General features: G+C 46.9%; 1 long non-coding RNA gene across 2 annotated transcripts in view; it reads left to right on the top strand.

The window, feature by feature from the left end:
* Positions 1-27,307, top strand: part of LOC138297359 (uncharacterized) — a 245,488-nt gene that overhangs the window by 41,371 nt on the left and 176,810 nt on the right. For both annotated transcript variants that reach the window (XR_011204054.1, XR_011204053.1), the window contains exon 3: positions 16,942-17,031. This is a non-coding gene — a long non-coding RNA (uncharacterized lncRNA). The remainder of the gene's footprint in view (positions 1-16,941; positions 17,032-27,307) is intronic.

The following is a 27,307-nucleotide window of genomic DNA, read 5'->3' as shown; positions in this document are numbered from 1 at the left end:
ATTTATTTGTGTCCTACATGTCTGGGAAAGTAGTATTATGGACCCTACTCTGAAGGAAAATTCCTATTAATTGAAGAGATTTGCCCTAATGTTTGTCACGTCTTTGTCTTTTGTTCAGTCGTAAACTTCAAGGAGTTCAAAATTTGGTTGTAGGTTTTTCAAGCAGCTCTTTGCGCCATGTGCTTTGCATTATCCACCAAGGAACTAAGTCAATTGTCCCTTTGTATCTACAAGTAGTTGTGTCTGTATTTTTCTGAATGAGAACACTGTGTTATAGGAGTCTGACCTAATGCATTTTAGAGATGTGTATGCAGGCATTTATAATTGTAGGCAAACAGACATCGTGGCCCTGATTAAATAACACTTTTCATCGGACCAGTGTTACTTTTCTAAAACAAACCTGATTCAAAGTGTTATGTGAGATTGACTATCTAACACATATCATAATGGTAGGTTGAGATTTGTAACAAAATGTTAAGGCTCCTCATAACCCCATAACAAACAGAAATGTTTTAATTGTCCTCATTTTTCCAGCTTTGCATTGCTGCATTGTACACAACAAATACAAAGTGGGGAAAGCCTCAAAGCATTGTTTTTGCACTGGAAGTGAAATCCTTCCAGTCCAAAACCTATACTTCAGAGAATACACACACTCTTTCACTATGTTGCAAGGGTTTGTGCGTTGGTGCATAGCTGCGTCAGCCCTTGGGGAGAGAAAAAATGTCCCAGATATTAGAGATGTGGGGACTATTTTCTCTCTCCCTTTAACACAAGGCAGCACAGCAACTGTGGTCCAGCTTTGTCTTGCATCAAAGGTTAGTAAATCAGGGCCTACCTTTTGTGTTGTGTTGCATCACACAAGTGACTACACAAGCTATAGTAAATATAGGCCTATATTTCACTTCCCAACTACAAATACCTGTTCCCAGACTCAAAAATGTTTTTTTGCCCTCTTCGGTTATGAACACACTTCTCTCCACATTGCACATCATCTCCAATAATTTAAAGTTTCTCATGGCTCTTAAAACATATCTTTGGTGGTAAGATGATCCTTTCCATTTGTCCTCAGTTGATTTAGAATACAGTATTGAGATGTCTGATGGTATTCAGTGTACATTATAAAAAATGTTTTACTGTCAGCTCCATCATCATTGTAAGGTAAACACTGCAAGGATCCTGATAACTTCATGCATCAATCACATTAGAAGATGTAACCAAGTTCAGAGTAGCACACTCTAAACCAGAGCACCGTAAAATCAACATCCCAGATATGCATTAAGGTGGGCATCATACACATATCCACAATGACAGTCAAATAGATGCAACCCAAGGCCATACAGATAACACAGTGAGGACTCTTCCAACACGTCAAGGTGACTCCTCTGACAACATCTTCCTGGGAACTGCAGGCCACAGTGGCCATATTATTAAATCATATGAATATGTACTGTCGCCGTATGAGGCAGTCATCCATTCAATAGTGGAAGCCATTAAAATGATCAGGTCCTCGCGATGAGCAAGAAGAGTCATGAAACATCACAATAAACGGTAAAAGAGATGAAAGACTAAAGGAACAAATAAGGATCAACTTCGTGCTTTGTGGGCATTGTTGGTCATACAAAAAACAAGCATTAGAAATGCAGTGGTTCTCGCGTTAGGTTGAGTTAGAGCTATTAGCATTGTAAACTCCTAACCGGACTTTTCTTGCCTCATAAATTAAAAATGTAAAGTAAAACAGTTTCACATAACTAACCTGACTTTTCTTGCCATATAAAATGAAACATAAAACAGTTTCATATAAGCAAGCAGACGGCAGCCATCAGCGCAAAGCACACACAAAGGGAAATAAAAGTTTCCTTGCAGTGAAACCTGTCGGCAAAAGTGCAATTATCCATGTAACAGGCAAAAGTGCGATTACATATGTAACAGGATCAATGTCATGCAAAGTGGTTGAATACTGCCGAGCGAGATCGCGCTGTGAAATAAAGAGAAAAAGTAGTCCAGAAACCATATGGAAAACGTCAAGCCTCGTATGTTTTCAGTAGTTGGTTGGTGCCTTCAAGGAGGAGAAACACTGGAAAAGGCATGATGTATGCATGCCTTTCACTAATGAAAGCAAGCGGATTTTAAAAGTCAAGTCCACAACCCGATTAAAGTGACTGATGTGACATGGGTGTAGTTAATAGCGCAAAGAGAAATTCCAACAGTGGACGGAAAGCCGTGTGCTCGCCCCTAAAAACATCAAGTAAAACATGTCAAGCACAATTTCAAACCTTGGTTGGTTTAAAAAGTTGGTTCCCTGAGATATGATTGCTGTTGTACAAAATAAAATACACAAATAAATGAATCAGTAAATGATTGAACATCAGCATTTACAACATTAAACCAATGCTGACCTCTAGTGTTTTATTTTATAATTGCATTGTTCATAAAGTTCTCTTGAAATTTGTTGAAACTTGGATGTTGATATTCAGATAAGAATCGTATATATAGGAACATTAAAGTACAACGACAGTTGGTGATAATTAGGGTCTGATAGAATTTCATAACATGTGAGTCTGACATCACCTCCGTCAGTTAGTATGACATCACCTGGACCTGCAGCCAGCCGAGTAAAATTACCACACTTTTCATGCGTTCATTTCACACTGTCCACATACAAGCTGTGCATATGTGATTTTTCCGCATGCGTTTTTACCGAGTAGGTGGTAAGTTTATCTAATTGTTTGGAAAACTATAGTAAACATTCTAAAATGTTAAATTATACATTTTGTGTACCAAAAATGATTTTAATAATGTAACTTTATTTGTATCTCAAAGACTAGTGCTATGTGAGTTAGTGTGCTATTCAATATTATTTTACACATTCAACCCCTGACAATATTACCAATGCAACAAAACATTTAAATTTTTGATGTATTTATGCTGCAGTAACATTAATATATTTAAGAACTACTTGTGAAACATCAAGGGGAATTTCTGTGTCGCACAAACAACAATATAAGCAGGATATCAGTGTATGTCTAATGAATTAATAATTAAAAATAATAAAGTTAGGCACAATTGAGTACATTAAAATTATTCAGTTTAAAAAATAAAATATATTTCAAAAAAATTATACCAAAACCAAAATGTTAATGGCTCATATGAATTATTGATGTATGTTTCTTACAATATAGGGCAACGTTTGCAATAGTAAACAAACATACTAGATTTTTAATCAAAAATATTTAAAAATTATAAATTTTGTGAATAGAAATTAGTTATAAAGAAGTATCCATTAAGTGAACTTAAGGGAGGAGGTGGGTCACCATAACGAGCGCTACATGAATACCTCTTCCTTGGATGTATTGGAGATAGGTTTTGGGACGAAGTAGAACTATTAGGTGGCCCTTGCTTTAGTAGAGGAGGGAAAACAGGGGGGCACTCATGGACAAGAACAACACCTAGACGTCTTTACGTTTGTTGTCAATACACCCTAATGACTTTGAGCTGCTGGGCATTCAATTTGAAAGGGGATGGTATGTGGACAAGGCACTTCCCAAGGGTTGTTCCATATCCTATGCTTTGTTTGAGTGCTTTAGCACACTTTTGTAATGTTTGCTTTCTCACCAACCAGGATGCACATAAGTCACACACTACTTAGATGATTTATTTTTGTTGGCGCACCCGGTTCCTTGGACTGTCAAAAGCTGCTTGGAGTACCCTGTACAGTCCTTGCTTTCCTGGGCACTGAAATTAACTCAGTGGCAATTTAGACCTGACATCCTTGGCGGCGTCTCCCCTGTGTTTTTGCCTCTGCTTCCTATGTTGTGACTGTGTGCTGGACTTTGTTTTGCTGGTTTTTGATTCTCTGGGCACTTTACCACTGCTGGCCAGTGATAAAGTGCAAGTGCTTATTGTGATTGGCATATTTGATTTACTAGTAAGTCCCTATTAAAGTGGACTAGAGGTGCCAAGGCCCTGTAAATCAAATGCTACTAGTGGGCCTGCAGCACTGATTGTGGCACCCACATGAGTAGCCCTGTAAACATGGCTCAGACCTGCCACTGCTGTGTTTGTGTGTGCAGTTTGAAACTGAAACTTGAAATTCGACCTTGCATGTGTACCCACTTGCCAGGCCCAAACCTTCCCTTTTTATACATGTAAGGCACCCCTAAGGTAGGCTGTAGGTAGCCCCATGGGCAGGGTGCAGTGTATGTTAAAGGTGGGGCATGTGCTGATGTGTTTTACATGGCCTAACAGAAGTACTGCCACATTTGTTTTTCACTGTTGCAAGGCCTATCCCTCTCATAGGTTAACAAGGGGATTGCCTTTAAATAACTTAAGTGCAGTTTCCCTGTGGGAGCAGATAGAGATCTGGCGTTTGGGATCTTTGAACTCACAATTTAAAAATACATCTTTTGGTAAAGTTGGTTTTTAAATTCTCAGTTTGAAAATGCCACTTTTAGAAAGTGGACATTTTCTTGCTTAAACCATTCTGTGACTCTTCGTTCTTGTGTATTTCTTGTCTGGGTCAGACTGACAGTTGGGCTGTCTGTGAATCTCCACTAGACAGTGACACAAAGGGAGCTGGGTTGTAGCTTTCATATCATGATGGGTCATCTGGGCTAGAGTGGAGGGAGGAGTGGTCACTTACACCTGAATGATCTGTGCCTGCCCTCACACAATGCAATCTCCAACCCCCTGGTGTTTGTCTGGGGCCAGGCCTGGGCAAGGCAGGATCTTGTGAACAACAGAATTTCCTTTGAAATTTGCATACTTCAAAGGCAGAAAAGGGTATAAGTAGTGGACCCAAAACCCCAGATTTTCAGCTTACTTCTATAACCAAGAGGAACCTCTGCCAGGGAAAAGAGCTGAAGAACTAGAAGAGGCGTACTGCCCCTTTCCCTGTGACCGTGATTTTCTGGGTTGGCCTGCAGTTGCTGCTTCTTCCTGAAAGAGGACAATGACTGGACTTTCTGGTATATTCCTGCTTGTGAAGAATCTCCAAGGGCTTGGACTGAGCTTGCCTCCTGTTTGAAGTCTCAGGGCCATCAAAGGCTTCCTCTGCCAGCACTTGGACTCTCTGCTGAGACTCCTGCCCTGACAAGTGGTGCCCTATCCAGACCCTGGGCCCTTGAAAGGTGAAGCTAGAAGACAAAGGACTAAAATCCACGCACAGGATGCCGTGCAAGGAAAGTTTTGATGCACTACCTGCAATGTGGCGGTAAAACAGACGCAACCCCTGCCAGCGCGTTTTTTACATCACAATTCAGCCGGATTTCACACGCATCGTCTCTGGGCATCGAAATCATCATGAACCTGCGTGGATCCGAGAGGCCCCGTCTGGAAATCAACGTATAGCTCACTTGCGAGTAAGGAATCGACGCATCGCTGAATTTTCTGACGCACTCTCACCCATGCAGATTTATTTTTGATGCAAATGTGGTACTTTGTGTAATAACAATGTTTCCATTGTTTCTATGGACCAAGGTGCTTTTTAATTGAATTTTTCTTGTTTGATTTAGGTAAATATTGGCTATTTTTCTAAACTGGTGTGGTTTCAATTTGGAGTGTTTTCACTGTATTACTGTGTGTGTTGGTGCAAATAATTTACACATTGATTTTCAGATAGGCCTGACTGCTTGTGCCAAGCTACCAGGGGGGTAAGCAGGGGTTGTCTTAAGTGTGTATCTCCATTGCCCTAACTAGAGTGAGAGTCCTTGCTTGGACAGAGTGCAAACTGACTGCCAACCAGAGACCCCATTTCTACCATCTGGCATGGTGACCCCAACATGAAAACATGTAGTGGTCAAACAGCTATGAAAAAAAATCAGTGTTGACCCCTCATGAGCTGGGAATTACAGGCCCAACTCCCTGCTTCCAGTCATAGGGAAGGTCTTTGATGAACATGTTAAACAAAGCCTTTCCCTATTTCTTGACGAAAATTCGCCCCTCCACCCCCACACAGATGAAATTCCGCCCACAAAATAGCACAGAAACCACCCTACTAACAGTCACAGAGGAACTAAAAATGCTGCTGTAGCAAGGGGGATTCGCAGCCGTCACCCTCCTTGACTTAAGCGTGGCCTTTGACACGGATGACCATGAAATACTTGCACTATGAAAGAGTGTCGGAACAAAAGAATGTCACTCTTAACTGGCTCCCAGGCTAAAAGAAAGGTCATTGCAAATTTTCAAAAACTTCGTACTCAGACATTCTTCCCCTGAAGTGTGGAGTACCACATGGCTCTAACCTGAGGCCCACACTCTTTAATCTATACATGCACCCGCTAGCTGTCATTGTACAGAAATTCAGGCTATTGATCTTCTCATATTCTGACAACATACAACTGGTTGTCTCTCTTACAGTAGGGCAAGGTTCACATCACCAACCACAAGCTCTCTGCTTAGAAAACATAGCTAAATGGACAGCAAACTGTTGTCTTAAACTGAACAGAAAGAAAACTGAGCTGATGATTCTGTGGATTAGACTTGCCCCATAGCCACCCCAAAAATGACCAGAGTGCCTAGGCAACACACCAACCCATCGTTTCCCATAAACAGCTTAGAGATATGGCTGAACAGCTCCCTCTCAATGGATGTACAGGCAACAAAACTAGTAGCAACCTGCTTTCATATCCTTAGAACTCTTCAAACAATTCTAGAGCTTTTATTCACCTTTTACAGAAGAATCATAGCCCAATCCCTAGTTCTTTCCCAACTGGACTATGGAAACTCCCTATACTTAGGTTCCCCCAGGTACCTAATGCAAATACTACAGGTTGTAAAAAATGCAGCAGCAAAACTGCTTCTCAAGGTCCTAAAACATGCCTCTGCGAAAAAGGCTCTGGCTTCCCATCATTGGCTCCCCGTTGTGGCAAGGATAAAATTCAAAACACCATGGCCATCATTATGACGTTGATGGTAAGTACTGCTTACCGCCATGCCGACTGCCGCCAACATACCGCTGCCGCAGCAGATTCCTGCTACCGATATTATGACACACACATAGCAGTCCATCACTATACAGCCACACACACAAGTCCACAAGCCCAAAGGTCAGTGATAAAATGGTGGTAGCAAAACCCACACCTTTACGCCAACAGAACCACACCCACAACATTATAACCCACAAATCACTGTGGCGGACATTCAATGGAGGTAAGTCATTGGCGCTACATACCACCGCACTCAAAATACACACACATACAAAACATTACATTGGACAATTCAAAATACACACACCTGACACTCATATACACACCACACCCACACCACTATAAAACACCCACCCACATTACCCACAACCCTTTACGAATACAAACAAGTGCCACAAGAGAGATAGCAAGACCACAGACAAGACCACAGCCACACACCATCATCACCTATACACCATCCACGCACCTTACATCACACAACCCACACACCCTCACACTACACCCATGGCACCACAACAACACCCTAGGTTCTCTGAGGAGGAGCTAAGGGTCATGGTGGAGGAAATCATCCGAGTAGAGCCACATCTATTCGGATCACAGGTGCAGCAGACATCCATTGCTAGGAAGAGGGAGCTATGGCGGAGAATCGTGGACAGGGTCAACGCCGTGGGACGGCACCCAAGAACAAGGGATGACATCAGGAAGAGGTAGAATGACCTGCAGGGGAAGATGCGTTCCGTGGCAGCAAGACACCAAATAGCCGTACAGAGGACTGGTGCTGGACCCCACCTCCTCCTCCACAACTAACAACATGGGAGGAGCAAGTCTTGGCAATCATGCATCCTGAGGGCCTAGCAGGAGTAGATAGAGGACTGGACTTTGGTAAGTCAATTCTCTATTACTATCAGCCTCCCTACGTGCATCCCATTACATACCCCCACACTTACCCTCACTCCCATCACCTCCCACACACCCCACCATCACAACCCACCCCTCCCAGTACCAAGCCCTGCATGCAGCACCAATGCATGGACACCACTCGTAGACCTGCATGGACGCCCAACCCTAAAGCATGCACACTAGAGGGAAACAGCAAGCCCACCAAATAACCACTCACACAAGGCAAAGCTGCCAGGGCAATAACAACCATAGAGGGCAGCACACCCATGCACAAGATGTCTCATGCAGAAATAATAACACTGCATTTACATCCCCCTAGGTCCCCCAGCCAACGTCACTGGAGAGGAGGTGCCAGCAACATCCAATACCCCCCAGAAGAGGCCCACAGTGATGACAGCTGCTCTGGACGCCTGTTTCTGGAAGACAAACCTGGCCCATCAGGGATCTCCAGACAGTCGGTTACCCAGACACAGTCCCATACCACCACAAAGCCTCCCCCCCCTCAGGAAACACCAGCACAGTACCCACCCAGCGGGCCCATACCGCTGTCCCCAGGACAAGTTAATCAGCAGTGTGTCCACCACTATAGGCCATCCCACAAACACAGGACGTTCAGGGACCTGGGATCAGTGGCGGTGGGCACATGGTTCAGGGGACAGAGGCACAGGACAACAAGGAAGCTGGGAGGACTGCTGTGTGACAGGAGGAGGAGAGGCCCAGGGAACCGACTTTCCAGGAGGCACTCACCAATATCCTGGTAGCATACCACCATTCCCACGATGCTAGAGAACCAGCGGCTGCTGGAGGGACAGCGCCTGGGGGTCAGGGAAGACTTGAAGGACATCAACAGCACCCTGGTCACCATTACAGGGGTGCTGGCAGACATGGCCAACACTGAGGGAGGCAGTGGCACACTACTGGGGCCCTACCACTAGCCACACTGATGAAGAGCCCTCCACCTCCGCTGCAGCTAATGGACAGGAGGCCCTGCCACAAGACCAACATGCCACCAGTATTCCTCCCCCCCTGCAGAAAGAGAACCACCCCACAAACAGTCCCTGCGATCTAGGCAGAAGCCAGAGACAATTGCCAAGTCCCCCGCCAAGACTCCTGATTGTCACCCTTGTGTCCCACTCTGTCACCCTGTCCACCTTGAACTGCCATTGCTCCCCTTCCTATGTCTCCTTGGACACTGCACCTGTGGTACAAATCGACTGGACTCTAACCTGAACTGTCCACCATCAGCACTCCAGCCCATTGCACCACCCTCTCTTCTTCAGAGTACCGCAATAAACACACTTTGATAAAATACAAGTATGGTGTATGTCAAATGATTTAACAAGATTTCAACATTTCAATTCAACTGGACAGTAATGTATACGTAAGAAAGACCTGTAGTTGGCTGCAGCAACACCCCAGGAGTGATAGTGGGGCACAAATATCTGCACATAGAGATGCCAAAGGGTACAGTAAGTGGCCATAGAAGTGGGGAAAATAGCCTGCCAGTGACAATGTAAAACACAAAACTGTCAATTAAAAGTGAAGTTACACTGTCTTACCTGTGTGTCATTGGAAGTGTTGTTGAATTATTGCACTTCTCTTGTCCTCATCCTCATCCACTGCCTCCTCATGTTCACTGTCCACAGGGTCCACTGCTGCTACACGTCCATCTCCAGCCTCCTCCTCCTGCAGAAAAGGCAGCTGGTGACGTAAGGCAAGGTTGTGCAACATACAGCATGCCACGATGATCTGGCAGACCTTCTTGGTGGGTAGCACAGGGATTCACCTGTTAGATGGAGGCAACAAAACCTGGCCTTCAGGAGGCCAAAGGTACGCTCTATTATTATTCTTGTTTGCCCATGTGCCTCATTGTAACATTCCTCAGCCCTTGTCCTGGGATTCCTCACAGGGGTCAGTAGCTATGAGAAGTTGGGGTAACTAGAGTCACCTACAAATATAACTGTTAGCCACACCCTAACCCTTAGGGCCCACACCATACCCACACACAAACGCATAATGGGTGGGAACCAGGGCTCGCGTATTAGCAACACCCAGAGCCTCTGGAGTTGAGTCATCACATATGGGAGGCTGCTTTTCCTCAGGATAAAGGCATTGTGCACAGACCCAGGATAAGTTGCGTTGACATGGGAGATGTACTGTTCCGCCAGGCACACTATCTGTTTGATTTCTGAACACCTGTTCATTTCTCCAGTGGGGGGAACAAACGCAATATGTGTACCATCAATAGCCCCAATAATGTTGGGTGTATGTCCCATTGCATAGAAATCAGCTTTCACTTTGGCCAAATCCTCCACCTGGGGAAAACGATGTAGCTGCGCATGTGTTTAATCAGGGCCAACAACACTGTGGTCAGCACTATTGAGAACATTGGCTGTGATATTCCTACTGCCAAGCCCACTGTCACTTGGAAGGAGCCAGTTGCCAGGAAATGGAGCTCAGATAGTACTTGCACAAGAGGGGGGATTCCGGTGGGCTGACGGATAGCAGAGATCAGGTCAGGCTCCAATTGGGCAGACAGCTCTGTGATTGTGGCCCTTTCCAGTCTATAGGTGAGGATAATGTGCCTGTCCTCCATTGGTGCCAAGTCCATCAGGGGTCTCCATCTCCTATTCATCCGCAGAGGTTGCAATCTAGGGGGCAAAACAGTGAGCAGCTGGTCAGCATCCCATATTTCCAAACACTACACTTCATTGCATGCTGTGACTATAACATTATATTGTTGGATAGGTCCAAATGGTGCTTATGTGTACTGTGACGCAGTTAGGTGCCATGGCCTGCCCCCGCCCGAAATGTCATCTGCATATCCTGTTAGGAGGGACAGGTGGAAATGAGGTAATTCTGCTGATGATGTGCGTCGTTGCGGTAGGCGGTCGAGAACCGCCGTGCAACTATTCATTGGTTACCATTAGGCCCTGTGGGTTACAGTGGCCAATGGTGATGTACGCTGGTGGTGACGGTACGCACCGCTGCGGACGTGACCGCCATTTTCTATCTGTTCACTCACTTGCTACCTGACCTTCAACTGGCGAGGACCTACACTGCAAGTGCTGCTGTGGCCTGTGTCTGGAACCGACCATGACTCGTGTCACTGGGGAAAGGGCCCCTGCCTTCACCGCAGAGGAGTTGGAGAGACTGGTGGATTGGGTCCTTCCCCAGTACCGAATGCTATATGGGCCTCCAGACCAACAGGTGAGTACACTGTGAGCATGATGCTTGGGGCACGAATGTATGGAGTGGTGTGTGTGAGGGCCTCATGTGGGGGGGGTTTGTGGAATGGGGCTGGGCAGCGTGATGCATGTATGGTGGGCTAATTCTGTGCGTAAGGGGATGTGAGGGCTATGGTGGGCCATGAGTGTAACAGGCAGGAGGGTCGGATTTATACATTTTCCTATGTGTTTCTCTGCAGTCCAGTGCTCATCAGGAAAAGGGTATATGGCATGCCATCGCCAGGGACGTGCCGACCCTGGGGGTCTACGACAGGTGGAGCACCTACTGTCAAACGGTGGGAGGACCTGAGACGCTGGGCATGGAAGACGGCGGAGGCCCAGCTGGGCATGGCCTCTCAATGAGGAAGGGATGCTCGTCAAACCCTGGCCCCCCTCCCCCATGGCCCACATACTGGCAGTGGCCTATCCAGAGCTGATGGGTGCATCAGAGCAGCCACAAGGGGGTGAATACAGTGCCCCAATCTACTACCTGCCGGTGGTGGGGAGTCTTCGAGTGAAGGATGTGGGCCTGTGGGTGCCCTTAGTCCAGGCCGGACATTGCAGTGTAGGTCCCATGTTGGGCAGGGTCTGATGTAAACTTCCTCCAACCGAGTAGGCATCAACTATTGGGCATGGGTCTCAGGTATTCTGCAATTGGGGCTGGGTATCTCTGTCCATGGGATAGTGACTAGCATTGTGACTGTTAGTGCATTGCCTAGTGCAGAGGGCTGTTCCCTGTGTGTGTGGTGTATGCCTACGGTGGCTGCATCACACAGGGCCCTGGAGACCGAATCCACCGAAGGTGAGGGCACCAATGGGAATGAGGGGGAGGGGAGCACCACGGAGACTAGAGGGGACAGTTGTGACAGTGATACCTCCTCCAATGGTAGTCCCTGGTGGTGGCGGACACCTCTCTGCCCACCCCAACTACAGGTACTACCAGCACAGCCCTCCCAGCAGCCCCTTAGTGTGTTTCCCGTGCCTGTTCACCCAGGAGGATGGGCATCTCCTTCGCCCCAGGCACCTCAGGCCCTGCCCTAGTTAGCCCTGCTGCCCTGAGTGAGGAGGCTATTGACCTCTTGCGATCCAGCTCTGTTGGGAAGTCAACCATTGTGAATGCCATCCAGGGGCTGGCAGCCCGTTAGCAACAGACAAATGCATTCATGCAGGGCATTTGCTCTGGCATGGTGGCCCAACAGAGATCAATCCAGGCTCTGGCCTCCTCCCTGATGGCAGCCTTCATCCCTGTTTCTAGCCTCCCCCCTTCAACTTCCCCTACCCAATCCCATTCCCCTCAAACCCAACCTATCCCAAGCACACAGGCAGACCAGCATGCACACAGGACAATACACAGGAGTGGTTCAGGCAGACGCAAGCACCACATATCATCTGACAGGCACTCACACAAACACCATCCAGATGCAGGCATACCAACATCCACTGCCTCCATTGTGTCCCCCTCCTCCTCCTCCTCGTCCACCTCTCTCCTAGAAGCCTCTACACTCACACCTGCATGCAGTACATCTTCATCCACTACCACCATCACGCCTATCACTACACGCCCCCCACTGGCAGTCACAACCCCCACATCCATGCCCACGTCCCCTGTGTCCTCTCCCACTGTCTGTGCCCTCTCCTCCCAAAGTACACAAATGCAAGCACTCAGACACCCAACAGCCGTCCGCCTCACAACAGCATCCAGCCCATGCACCTGCACCCAAAATCAACAGACACGTCTTACAACCACTTCCTCTTCCTCCACTCCCAAACTGTCACCCTCTTCCGCCCCATTGTCCCTAAGAAGCTTTTCCTCTCCAACTTTCACCTCTTCCCTACCACTCCCCCGCCCCGTCCTTCACGTCAGGGCAGAGTGGTCAGAACCCAGGCGTGCACCTCAGCCACCCAGTCCACGGCCACAGTAGTGTTGACAGCTACTGCAGGTAGGAGATGATCCTGGACACCAGGCAGCCACACTGAAAGGGTGCCTGCACAAGGTGCTTCAAGGAAGGGCAAGGAAGCACCACCAGCTGCAACAGGGAAGAGCAAGGAGGCACCACCAGCGGTGACAGGGAAGGGCAAGGAGGCACCACCAGCAGCATCTAGGAAGGGAAAGAAGGCACCACGAGCTGCTAGACGCAAGGGCAAGGGGCAATCCCATGCTGCTGACAGGAAAGGCAAGGGGCCTGCATCAGCAGGCAGGAAGGACAGGAGGCATGGTGCTGGGACTCATTCAGAGCCCCCACCACCAACCATGGTGGTACAGCCATCCGAGGCTGCAAGGAAGGGCTGTAGCCTCCCCCCAACACTGCCAGCACCGCCACCAGCACCACTGCCAGCAGCCCCAGTGGGCAGCTGTCTGAGGCTGCAGGGGAAGGGCTGGAGCCTCCCCCCACCACTACCAGCACCACTGCCAGCAGCAGCAGCCCCAGTAGGCAGCCGTCCAAGGCTGCCGGGGATGGGCTGGAGCCCCCCCCCCAACAACTGCCAGCACCACCACTGCCACCACTGAGCAGCTGTCACCTCTGGCAGACAATGTGTAGTCATACATCCATGGGCTGTTGTGCGGCCTGGCCCCTGAAAATCCTGTGGGTCTGACACCCAGGTGAGAGACTGTGACCTTGCACTCCCCAGGATCTGCATCACAGGGCACAATGCCTCCTCCAGAACCAGTGGAGACGCCATCCACTCACCCTATCCTCCACAGGATAAAGCTCACTTGGCAGAATGCCCCCCCCCCCCCCCAGAACCAGTGGAGAAGCCATCCACTCACCCCATCCTCCAAATGACAAAGCTCACCGGGGACAATGCCCCCTCAAGAGCCAGTGGAAGAAGCCATCCACTTACCCCATCCTTCCCAGGATGAAGCACAACGGACACAATGCCCCCTCCAGAACCAGTGGCCACCCACTTGAGAGACTGTGGCCTTGCACTCCCCAGGACCAAGCAGTGGGCAAACCACCCGCTTCAGAGACTGTGGCCTTGCACTCCCCAGTACATCGCACAGGGCATGTTGCCCCCTCCAGGACCACTGGTATTGTACCATCTTCTGGCTGAGGTGCCCCCATATTCCCCGTCCACCTGAGGTGCCTGTGTATTTTCGACCTGATGCCCCTGCAGTGTTTGTTCCGTGTTGTTGCATGAGTGAGGTGGGGCCTTGGCCTATGTGTTGTGGCCCTGTGGCCCACGGACATTGAGGACTGGGCAGGGTCCCTACATTTGTAAATATGTATATACGTTTGTATTTTGATGCACTTATTCATAGTATTTTATCATATTACACTCACTTTCTTCAAATCATTTTGTCCTTGCTTTATTCCTGAGGGGTACGGGATGAATATGTAATGTTACTGCATCTGGATGTGTATGGTGTTGGGGTTGTGGTGTTTGTGTGTGTGTATGTCACTCTCTTTTTCCTTCCCCCTCCCTTGCGTGCTAGGTGGCAGTATTCACCGTGGTCGTCTTCACAGGCGTTGATGTTCATAATGCAGCAAAAGGTAGACGAGCATCGGAAATATTTGCAGCTCGGGCTCCATGGCATCATGGTTGTTCCCAGAGTCTCCAGAGGTGAGTCGTTTTCCTTCTGTGCAGTGTTTCTATCAGGCTTTTGATGTCATTGGTACCGCCCCTGAAAAGTTGGCGGATTGGTGTGTCATATTGGAGTGGGCGGTACGTTGTCTTCCGCCTGGCTGTTAGCGGTTTCCGCCGTAGTCAAAATTCCATTTTGGATACCGCCGGGCTGTTGGCGGTATTACTGCTGCTTTATCACCGACCGCCAGGGTTGTATAGAGGGCCCATGTCTAGGATTTAGAGGGCTCCACTCCAAAGTATCTTTATTGATTAGGGCACTGCTGATACCATACACTCTCAACAGGACATTAAGGTTCTCTACTGCCTAACTTTTAAAAGCACCCCAAATTTACAGAGCAAGATGGGGAGGAAGATTCTTCTGATATCTCCTTTCTAAACTTTAGAACTCACTGCCATTAGAAATTAGAAGTCTAGGAAAGGAGAGAAAGTTTAGGAAACAGCCTAAAACCTGGCTGTTCACCCACTGATGAAGACTTCTTTACATGGGCCTGTCGGTTGCAGTGCAGTGCGTTGGCTCTTCTAATGCTGAGATGCCTCCAGGTAGCCATGCACTTTAGAAGTCCCCATAGAATAGAATAGGATAGCATTTGCTTGTATGATATTAAGGTTATGTCACACTTACTTCTACATTCAGGAACATATTTATAAGAGACCTGTGCCAGTGTTGCACCACGAATTTTGATGCATTGGCAGCGCAAGAAGTAATCCATATCCATAAGAGGACACATTTGCCAAAATGCGTAATTTTTTAAGGCTTGTGTCGGGCAAATGTTGCGCCTAAACCAGCTGAGTCACGCACAATTTAAAATATGCAAGGTAGGTGTTTCCCCCATAAAATCGAACACAAATCTAATGCAGTGATATTTATAGGTTTGCCAATATGTGACACATCGTTATGAAGCAGCATGCAAAGCCTGAACTGTGTCAAATATCCTGCGCATTGGCAACCCAGGTGTAGGAAATGTAGCAGTGGCTGTGGCATAAAAAGAGCAACCACACAAAACAATTTGGCAAGCTCAAATACGCCAATGAGGTTGTGATCCTGCAGCTAGGAGTTACAAGGAGACCATCTGTGAAAACGTGCTCAATGGATCTCTGGGCCTCATCTACAAGAATCTGAAGCATTGTCACGGGTGTGTCAGATTTCTTGCGCCTCCCGCACATCCCATTACAATGCCTTGAATGCGATGTATTTACAATACAGAGCTCGTCGGTGCATGTTTTCACAGATGTGTCAGAATTACTTGGTGCTAAACTGACGTATTGTTGGAGTTGCATTGTTAAACTTTTGCAACCCCACTAATGTGAGAAGAGTCCCATAGGAAAAAGTGCTGCATCAATTTTACACCTGCTCTGAGCAGTCAGTAACATTTTGATGCAGTGAAGTAGCAGACTGACGCAATAAAAAGTTGAAAATTTCACTGTGTCAGTTCTACGTGGCTTTTTCCGTGGGAACACATACCCTGCATACATTATACCTGGTGCAGGTAAAATGTGACGCAGGGATTTACAAACTGACTCATTGGGCCCAATGAGTCGGTTTGTAAATATGGAGCAATTTAGTGCGCTGCTAGCACCACCGCTGCATTGAAAACAAATGCTACTGTGGTGGCGCAAAGGGCTTGTAAATGAGGCCCTCTATATTGTAAATACAGACCATCCATGGCATAATGAGGCTATGTGATGACGATGCACCAGATTCTTGTAAATGAGGCCCATAAAGAATTGTGTCCAGGCCTATAGCAGAAAGCTACTTCTGTCTACATCAGTGTGCCCTACATAACAAAGGCCCCCATTGCTTAGCCTATGTGTCAATCAAAACTCAGCATGACAACTTGTCAGACAAAAAGGCATCAGCTGAAGGCTGGCAACAAAATGTAAAACTATCTGTCATATGTTGTAAATGCACTACATGTATGCAGCTAATTTCCACGCTAAAGTTGTTGTGTAGCCATTTTAGTTATAGCTCCATGCATGTTGTTTTAACACACTAGACCGCTGTGCACTTTAACCTAGATATATTTTATTCAGCTTCGCTTTATTATTACATTAACCATTTTTACGGTATATTTTTATTTTCATCTATCTAGCTGCTTTTACCTAAGCCAGCACTCTGTTCTCATACAAGTTATTCTTGATCACTCTGTGCTTCATTCAAGGCTGCAGCTCAGTACATTGCCGGTGAACGTGGTAGAAATTTAGTCTCCAACATTCGTAGAAAATAAACATCCTTACGTAGTGACATTTTCTTTGAACTTCAGCTGTGTAATTATATAACCACTTCCTTGTCCTTTGCACGTTAGAGGGAGATTCCAGCCAGGGAACCGCGACTGCATGCTGATTGCTGAATGCTTCGCTACTGATCCTAACGCAGACCACAGGCCTTTGCTCAGGTATGGGGGTTGATTTCTTCCCAGGGGAACTTGAAAGGCAGAATTAGAGCTTAACATGCTGTGCCCAAATTACAACCTAGATAGGAAATAGTCCATTGATTATAGTGACAATATGATAGCGTTGTTTTTGTGCTTCACTCTTCTCGTCACAATTTTAATACTGTTGTGTTGTGTCGTCCTGGTTATTGCAGCTCACGCTTTTCTATCTAAGATGCAGTCGTTTTATTAAACTCATTATTGAAACATATACTGCTTCTTTTTGTTATTTATATATGAGACTAGATTGTAAATGAGAGAACCGGATGCATCCTGAGTGACCACGACTTCCCTGAGAAGCCTAGTATGTCATGCGCTCGGCTGCCCAATCATCCCTATCCTTTGGTAGAGATGAGGCACTGCTAGTTAGGTGGAGCAAAACCCGGATTGGAGCGACAGGTGTCACCCGCAGTGGGTTGGACTCCGTCTCCCACACCGCGGGCGATTCTGCCGCTCAAAATCCAGTAGTCTCATTAGAATATTGAGCCTACGCAACATGGCGCCACCAACGTTTGGTCAGGTTCTAATTTTCGGGTCCTCCGGAGTATCTCTGTCTCATTATATATAATGACTCCTCAATACCGTATGCGGAGACGTCCGTGGTTCTGAGAATTTCCACCCCAGCTGCATAGGCTATCCTATTTGCAGCTGGAGGTTGTTTAAGCTTGAACCTTAAAAGGAAAGCCCTATTTGGTGTGCCTTCTCTGAACTTAGTGTCACTACAATGGTGAATCCACAGCAGCTACAAATAGCGGTTAATATGAGACAACCTCTAACTGCACATTTATTAGCGAATAGCCTAACATCCCAGGGTAGTCCAGTAACATTTGTGGTGGATGCCCATGCTGCTTATAGAACATAACTTCTTTATTATTGGGTTACATTTCCAGCTGTTGATGGGACTACAAATACATTTCACCATTATACACCTGCAAATGCGCCTGAACAATACAGAGCATACGCATATTTAGAAATACCTTTATCTTATCAAGAACATAATAATTGGCTTGATGGCGCCCTATCCCACACAATTTTACCAGTAAGTTTAGGTCCTCTGAGTAATGATGGTCCTTCCTGTCCTTTATTGGCCGCCTATACACCACATCCTGCTTTTGCAGATTTAGCATTTGCTGAGGTTTGTCACTTATATACTGAAATAACAGCGATATATAGACAATTAGTACAGTTTGTAATGCAAACACTAAATTCAAACCCAGCATGTGCTGCTCCAGCACATCCACATGCAGCAACGCCAGGTATAAATCCTTCGACTGTCCATTCAATTATGGGTAAAGTACCCTCCAAACGAGAGGAAACTCTGTTTTGGTTAGCACAAAAGATTAATGCGCTGGATGCAGTATTCCCCCATACGGGACCTCAGGATAAACATAGAATATTAACAATGTGCTTGCCCTTTGGGATGGTCCCTACAGTAGATAACTTTAATACCTGGGCACGGTATTTGCTCTATACAACCGCACACAGTACACCGACACTTGCCAATTTACCTGAGGTGTTGAAACAAATTCAAGATGAATACACGGCTTCCCCGGCCCTAGATTTGGGAATGCAATTGATGGGCAATTTTGCCACAGTATCCTCAATCATTTTAAGTAATCTTAAAGGGGAAGCGGTAGCGCTTGCAGTGCGCATGTGGCTTTGTGACGTTCCTCAACAGGATCCGGAACGAGAGCTGCCCAAAATCATTGCAGAAACTAATTCTAGCATTGGTTGAGACAGTTTAGGGGCCAGACCATCTAAACCACAATTCCAGGGTAAATCGAGTAAAGATTCCCCCAAGCAAGCACCTGAAGGTATTAAGAAATGCTGGGATAAAAAGCAACATACTCCTAAAAAAAGAGAGGGGAGAATCTCCGCGTATGGAGGCCCCGTAGAATAGATATAATCTCAGAAATAGAGATAATATAAAAACGCCTGATAGATATTTATATGCTGATACACGCCAATCTCATTTCTTTCAGGACGTATTGGAAAAACGAAATGAGAGAGGTGGGAAATCAGAGTGAAGGACAGAGTACGTGAAACCGAGACAGGAATCACAACGCTCTTCGGAGGTTTCTGTTAAAAAGGAAGAGAAAACCACCCAACAAAAAACACAATTCAAAAAGAAAAAGGTGTCAGTAGTCGCAGTCCAACATGCCACTCAGGAAGAAGGTCCTCTTGAAGAACAAGAAATGGGCTCTAGCACCGCTAGACAGTGCAGCAGAGGTTACAATAGTGTCTCCATGCCTGATAGGGTGTATAAAGTAACGCTACAATTAGAAGGAGACATTGAACGCATAATAGACGCAATCTTTTGGGATCGCGTGGTGAACATATGATGTTTTGTTGGCCGAACAAGATTGGCCACCTGAATTTGTCCGTACCTGCCCATATGGAGAAGATGTCATGAAGCCTTCCTTCTTGCCCCTTGTTCCAGAGGAACTCGCCGAATCCCATTCCATTGAATGGACTTTGGCACAAGCACCTGCATTATACCGAAATCACGTAGGATGGGATAAGGAATCCCCCTACCATGTAATTCCAATTAAAAGTGAACCTCAACCGCAGTATCCCATAAAACATGAAGCAAAAGCACAGGTTAGAGAAATACTCACGCAATTAGAGTACTAGGGCATAATTGAACCCTGTGTCTTGCCAATGAACAATCCAGTAGCTAAACCAGACCATTCATATCGAATATTTTTAGACTACAGACATTTAAATAGCCATACACGCACTTATGCTATACAAAATTCACATAGCACAGCACTTTTGAACAATATAGTGCGAAAAAAATACAAAACACTGGACATTTCCAATGGTTTTTTTCTGACAGAATATAGCACCTAAGAGTAGAGACTTAACAAGTTTCAGTGCACTAGGCTCCCAGAAAAAATTCTGTTGTTTACCTCAAGGGTATAAGAACAGCCCAGGACTGTTTGCAGCGCATGTTACTGCATTTTGCACGAGATTGACCCTGAAGCATTGTCCTATGTAGATGATATTTATCTTATGGATGATGAATTTCTACAACATTTAAGACGGGTAGCCCGCATTGTTGTTGGATTTGCTGTATTTGGCTACAAATTAAACTTTAAAAAAAAATAGCCTTCCTCAGCATCCTGTTCCTGGGATATGAGCTGTCAAGTGAAGGAAAGAGCCTAGCGCCACAATTCTTAGAGAAATGTGCACAGTTACAACCACCAAATACGATTAAAAAAAAAACTCCAATCTCTATTGGGTTTCCTAAATTTTGGCAGAATTTACATTCCAGATTATGCTACACGCATAAAACCTTTATATGATCTAATACGTCCCGATTTTTCAAGTAAATTCTGAACAATTGAACAAACACGCATTCTTCGAGAGTTGCAAAGAGACATACTTGCAGCAGAACACTTCCATACGAGGGACAGCAAAACACATTTGGTCATCAGAGTAATAGCTGGGGCCATCGGTTTCACCTATGCGACATTCAATGAAGGTGAGACAGTCCCGACTGCATACAAATCACACTTATATTCAGCGGCAAAACAACGCTTTGCTCCCACCGAGAAAATTCTCACTGCTGTGCAGATGGCTGTCATCAAAGAAAGACCTCTTGCCCAAGGAAAAAGCAATATTGTTGTTTCTCCAATCCCAGCCCTAGAGGCTGTTCCAAAGCCAGCGTTACAAACGCAAAAGCATTACATCCACGTTGGATACAGTAGGCTACGTCTTTGACAGCCACTGATGTAGACTACATTTTTTGACCCAAAGTTACAAACTCAAGAATTTTTACAATACGAAATAGAATACCCAGTTCCAGTAAATACATTGCCCACTGAACAATATCATAGTCATGTACACTGATGGCTCAGCACAACCTGCAATATTCTGCTGCTTGCGCAGTCGTAAGTGGCTACATGGAGGGCGATACATTTTGTCCTCTACATACCTTTACGCAAACCCTAGGGGATTGCACAGCATAGTTGGCAGAACTAAAAGCTCTGCTGATGGCACTGGAACACACAGATCCTGCACAGACCAAGCTGATTGTTTGTGATTCATATTATTGTGTCCAGTCCTTTAATGAATACCTCCATTATTGGCGCCAGAATGGGTTCAGAGATTCCAAAGGCAACACCATCAAACACAGATTTCTGTGGGGGAAAGTAACAGATCTGAAAGAGATGCTACCCAGTGTCCAAGTTGTACAAACACTTGGACACTAGAGCATTGGGATACACGTTGCTGGCAATACATTGGCTGATGAAGCTGCAGTCAGCAGTGGTTGTGGCCGCTGTAGCTGCAGTGACTCGTTTGAGTTCAGAACCAGATGCAGACATTTGGGCTGCTGTGACAGCTACGGCTGATGGTACGCCCTATCCTAAAGGATTTCCTAACAAATATCACTATTGAATGGGAGGAATGCTGAATGCTGAGGTTAAAATACCAGGCGTAGGTGTATGAGAGATTCCAAATAGAGACATAAGATCACAATTGATTAAAATAGCGCATGAGGGGGTGGCATCTGCCCATGCTGGTGCGGTGGCTACAATTTCGATCCTGCAGGCCCGTTATTGGTGGCCAGGTCTTTACGAAGAGACCAAGCAGTATGTCCTTTGTTGCGTCATCTGTCAACAAATTAAAGTTTCCACTGCCAAGAGCCGGCCGCAGTCACTCCTCTTAATTGCAAACAAACCGTTACAATGTGTGTACTTGGACACTGTGGTCCCCTAACACCAGATAGTGCATACAAGTACATTTTAGTCGCTGTTGATTCATGCTCCACATTTGTATGGGCGTGGCCACAATTTTTGGCTGACGCTCAGTCTGTTATTAAAGATTTGCGAGTCTTTATCGGTACATATCCGGTTGCGGCTTTCCATTCGACAAGGGCCCTGCTTTTGCCTCAAGGGCATTCAGGGACGCCATGGCTTCGTTGGAGGTCCAACTCCAGTACTCGTCTGCATTTCATCCTGAGGGAAATAGTGCTGTGGAGCGATTAAACCATGATTTAAAGCAATTCTTAACAGCCAGAGTCTTAGGTACAGGTTATAGTTGGCTTAACCACCTATATGGAGTCCAGAGAGCACTAAATAATCTGCCTAGAAGGTCCCGGAGGGGGGGGGGGGCGTCGTACTTCATATGAGTGTCTATTCAGAACTCAAATGTATGTTCCGGATCTTGATCCTCCTTGTGTGGAGGCAGCAGAAACACCCTTTGACATAAATGAACGTGTCACTGTCTTACAGGAATTGCAACAGTTCCGTGATGACAATTCTTCTAACAGTGTCGCCTCCACAGGAATCAAGGATGTGCCTGTAACATCTACCTGCTGGATTCCCAAAGTTGAAGATCTTGTACGTGAGAAAGTTGCTGTGAAAAAGGAATTTAGCCCTTCCTATCGAGCACCAGTCCCAGTACTAGGGATACACGGTACTAGAACTGTAATTCTACCACCGTTGACAGGTGCCAAAGAAAATCGTTTTGTCTCCAACGACAATGTCAAACTACACCATGTGGCCGATCCTACACAGCCGACCAAGGGGAACATCCAGTAGCTCTCGAATCCCTCTCACTACTGGCGAAGACGTTCCTCTACAATTCATTTATACCAACACCTGTCCGAGATTGGGGAGGGTGGAAGATGATCTTGCATTGGTTCCACTAATATCAAACAATTTAGAAATATTTGTCCAAGTCGACTCCGCACCATCTGTCTGTGTTGGAGTTATCTATAGTGTGCCACCACAGGAAACACCAACTCCACCATTGGCAACGGCTCCACCATTTCCACGAACTGCCTCTGCATACTTTGCCGACTTCAACGATGACTACAAAAACTCATTCGCCTCTTCGACAGCTGACTTGTCAAGTGCACGTAAGCTAAAACATTGGCTTAAAGAAACCTATTTTATTTTTCCATGGAATTATCTATGGCTCTCTTTGACTCTCTTAGCCTTTTTTTCTTCTGATTGGTTTTGTCATTACCTTTTTCTTACTAATAAATGGCCACTTTCTTCCTGAAAAATCGACATTTGGACTGGTGGAGGAGGTTTTGAAGCCACATTTCTCATCACATAAGGTCCGCAGAGACTTGTCATGTGTGAACATTTCCACAGTACCAATTCTTGATGGGATTGTTTGTGACAGAGTAATGTTTCATATATATATAGTCCCACAGAAGGTATTCAAATACTGTATGTGTTCAAACTATCAATGAATGATATAGTAATACCAGTCATTGTTTCTGATGAATGGGATGTGAAAACAGTTGATTCCATGATGACTGAATTGCAATATTATACTGCCTTTGAAAACGAAGATGTTTACCAATTGATGGTAATATGTTTTGCTATAATTATTACGGCACCATTTCATACATAGAGGGAGCAGCCCTAAAACTGTTTTAATTATACACAATGGGAACATTGTCCGAATCCGCCACAGGGGAGTTCCAAAACATACTCTGAAAAGTTTGCATATTTTTCTGGGCATAATGTGAAAAATGCTGAGTCATTATTTTAAAGTACCACCTACTAAGGATATACATGTATTAATGACTAATACAAAATTCATATATTCAGAATCCTTTGTTTCCCGGTTATCGATAGAAGGCTATGAATATTGGCTGAAAAACAAGAAATTGGCAAATTAAGGGAAAGGAAGCTTTGTTTAGAGCATGCCTTATTCCTGTACAAATGATATTTTTAAACGAAACAGTACAACAGACAAGTTGTTTAGACTTAGCTAAAATTAAAGAATTAAACATGCCCAGCATACCTGTCCCTGCAAAGTTTTATAAATGGCAAAAATATACGAATGCACCTGAAAATCAGCTTGACTAATGGGTCCAGAATGGTACGTTTAATGCTTCACTGACACGTCCTGGTGGGTGGTTATTGTGGCCAATAGATACCAATGGGTGTCATCCATGTTTTATGAACTCCTCAGGGAGTTTTAGAACTAATAGGCTAGACCCTCGCTATATATCATCCGAACATGCGGGTATAGTCACGACATGTAGGCGGTCATTCTGACCGCGGCGGTCGGCAGTCGTCGCCCGCCAAGCGGTTCCCGCCGAAAGACCGCGGCGGCCATTCTGGCTTTCCCGCTGGGCCGGCGGGCGACTGCCAGAAGACCGCCGGCCGGCCCAGCGGGAAAGCCCCTTCAACAATGAAGCTGGCTCGGAATGGAGCCGGCGGAGTTGCAGGGGTGCGACGGGTGCAGTGGCACCCGTCGCGATTTTCACTGTCTGCAAAGCAGACAGTGAAAATCTTTGTGGGGCCCTGTTAGGGGGCCCCTGCCAGTGGCATGGGCAGTGCAGGGGCCCCCAGGGGCCCCACTGCACCCGTTCCCGCCATCCTAAACAGGCTGGCGGGAAGGCGGTTGGAATCCCCATGGCGGTGCTGCAAGCAGCGCCACCATGGCGGATACCCTGGGCCGGCGGGAAACCGCCGGCTCCCCTCCCGCGGTCAGAATCGCCCAGGAAGCACCGCCAGCCTGTTGGCGGTTCTTCCGCCGCCCTCCGCCATGGCGGTCATGGACCGCCAGGGTCAGAATGACCCCCATAGTGTAGGTAAATTATGCCAGCAGTGGTTAAAATCATCCTCACTAGATGCGGCTAGAGAACACCTTAGTCTCCTGTCTAATACTACTGACTTACAGGACTTACTGTTAGGCCCCAGAAAACACTGTAGGAAACGTGTCTTATATGAAGTATATAATGACATTTGGAAGCTTTCCCAACAGGAAGCAGCTGCCCGGTTAAGGCAAATAGACCAGGAAAATCTAAAAAAGGCATTAGCTGTTGCTGATAATGGGATTAATACCTTGTCTGACTGGATAGATACCATAAATAATAATGACGGTCCTTACAACATTGGCGGTAAAAGCCGCTTACCGCCGTGCAGAAGAGCGCCAACACACCGCCGCGGCTGCGAAATTCCGCCACAGCTATTTTGACCCACATCTCGGAACCCGCCAAAATTCAGACACCCACACAAGTCCGCCACACCAAAGGTCAGTGATAAACTGGCGATAACAAAACCTCCACCGTCACGCCAACAGAAATACGCCCACACTATCATGACACACGAATCCACGTGGCGGTCTTTCAACCGTGGTATTCCATTGGCGGTACACACAGCCGCGCTAAAAAAACACACTCTTACAAAACACAGCCACATTGGACAATTCAAAATACACACACTTGATACACATACACACACCACTCCCACACACCCAATACAATATAAAACACACACCCACATCACCCACAACCCCCTATGACAAAAATACCGAAAGAAGGCCAGAGAGAGACACTACAAACTACTACCAAGCATCCACAGGCACACCAGACCATCACCCACATAACTTCCACGCACCTCACACAACACACCACTACATATCACCACACTTATCACCACACAAACCATCCCACACATCACCTACACCACCCCATGACACGGCAAAGACACCCCAGGTTCTCGGAGGACGAGCTCAGGGTCATGGTGGAGGAAATCGTCCGGGTCGAGCCACAGCTATTTGGATCACAGGTGCAGCACACCTCAACTGCAAGGAAGATGGAGCTATGGCGAAGAATAGTGGACAGGGTCAACGCAGTGGGACAACACCCACGAAATCGGGAGGACATCAGGAAAAGGTGGAACGACCCTACGGGGGAAGGTGCGTTCCGTGGTCTCAAGACACCACCTGGCGGTTCAGCGGACTGGCGGCGGACCCCCACCTCCTCACCCACAACTAACAACATGGGAGGAGCAGGTCTTGGCGATTCTGCACCCTGAGGAACTCGCAGGAGTAGGTGGAAGAATGGACTCTGGTAAGTCAAATATTAACTATTACATCCCCCACCCTACCTGCATGCTATCACATACCCACACCCTCGCCCCCACCCCTATCACTCCAACTCCTCACAAATGTACCAATATTACAAACCACACATCCCAACACTAAGCCCTGCATGCAACAACAAAGCATGGACACCCATCACCAAAGCATGCTCACTGCACATAGCCATACACCCCCCTTAAACCATCATCACACAAGCTCCCACACAGGAATGCCAGCACTAGGGTACACTGTCACCCACCCATTGCACACCATGCCACATACAGATGCAATAATCATGCCTTTCCACCCCTGCAGGACCCCTACCCACCGTCACCAGACAGGAGGGTCCAGACATGTCCACTCCAGCCACAGAAGAGGCCCACAGTGATGACAGCACCTCTGTCCAACTGGATCTAGATGACCAGCCCGGCCCATCGGGGGCCTCGGGACAGTCTGTTCCCCTCACACAGGCACAGGCCACTATAGACCTTCCCCCCCTCTGGAAACACCAGCACAGCACCCACCCAGCGGGCCCATACCTCCGTCCCCAGGACACGTCAATCAGCTGTGTGTCCACCACTACAGGGAACCCAGGATAACCCACCATCCCAACAACAACAGGGACCTGGGGGCAGTGGCAGTGGGCACACGGTCCAGGGAGCGAAGGACCAGTAACACAGGGGAACTGGGAGGGCTGCCGTGCGACGGGGCGGACAGGCCAAGGGAACCCACTCTGCACGAGGCCCCCTCCTCCATCATGGGAGCATACCACCACTCCCATGAGACGATGGCAACGGTACTGGCCAAGTTTCAGGAGACCCAGCGCATGCAGGAGGAACAGTATATGGGCTTCAGGAAGGAACTCAGAACCATCAGCTCCACCCTGGGCACCATCGTAGGGGTGCTGAAGGAACTACTTAACACCAGGAGGGACACTGTGGCACTCCAAGGGACCCCTGACACTAGCATGGACGATGAACTGCCCACCACCTCCGCCGGCGCTAGTGGACAGGACGCCCTGCCACAGGACCACCACACCAGCACCCCACCCCCTGCAGAGGGAGAACCACCCTGCAAACTGTCCCTGAGATCCAGGAACAAGACAGAGCATGATGCCAAGACCCCTGCCAAGAAATGAGACCACCCTGATTGTCATCCCACTGTCCCACTTTGTCACCCTGTCCATCCTTAAACTGCCCCAGCTCCACTTCCTAGGCCCATATGGGCAATGCACCTGTGAGACTAATAGACTGGACTCTGCCATGGACACTCCTCCGCCATCACCCCTCACCATTTAACTTCCTCCTCCAATATTTTGCATTTAAATAAACACACCTAAAGCACAAAATGATCTGGCATCTGTCTGTGATTTCGAAATAGTGTATTTGCAATTACAGTG

Source organism: Pleurodeles waltl, chromosome 5 (assembly GCF_031143425.1).
Source record: "Pleurodeles waltl isolate 20211129_DDA chromosome 5, aPleWal1.hap1.20221129, whole genome shotgun sequence".
NCBI classification, from domain to species: Eukaryota; Metazoa; Chordata; class Amphibia; order Caudata; family Salamandridae; genus Pleurodeles; species Pleurodeles waltl.
The sequence above is the reverse complement of the archived record's forward strand: the minus strand, read 5'-3'. Positions and strand labels throughout refer to the sequence as shown.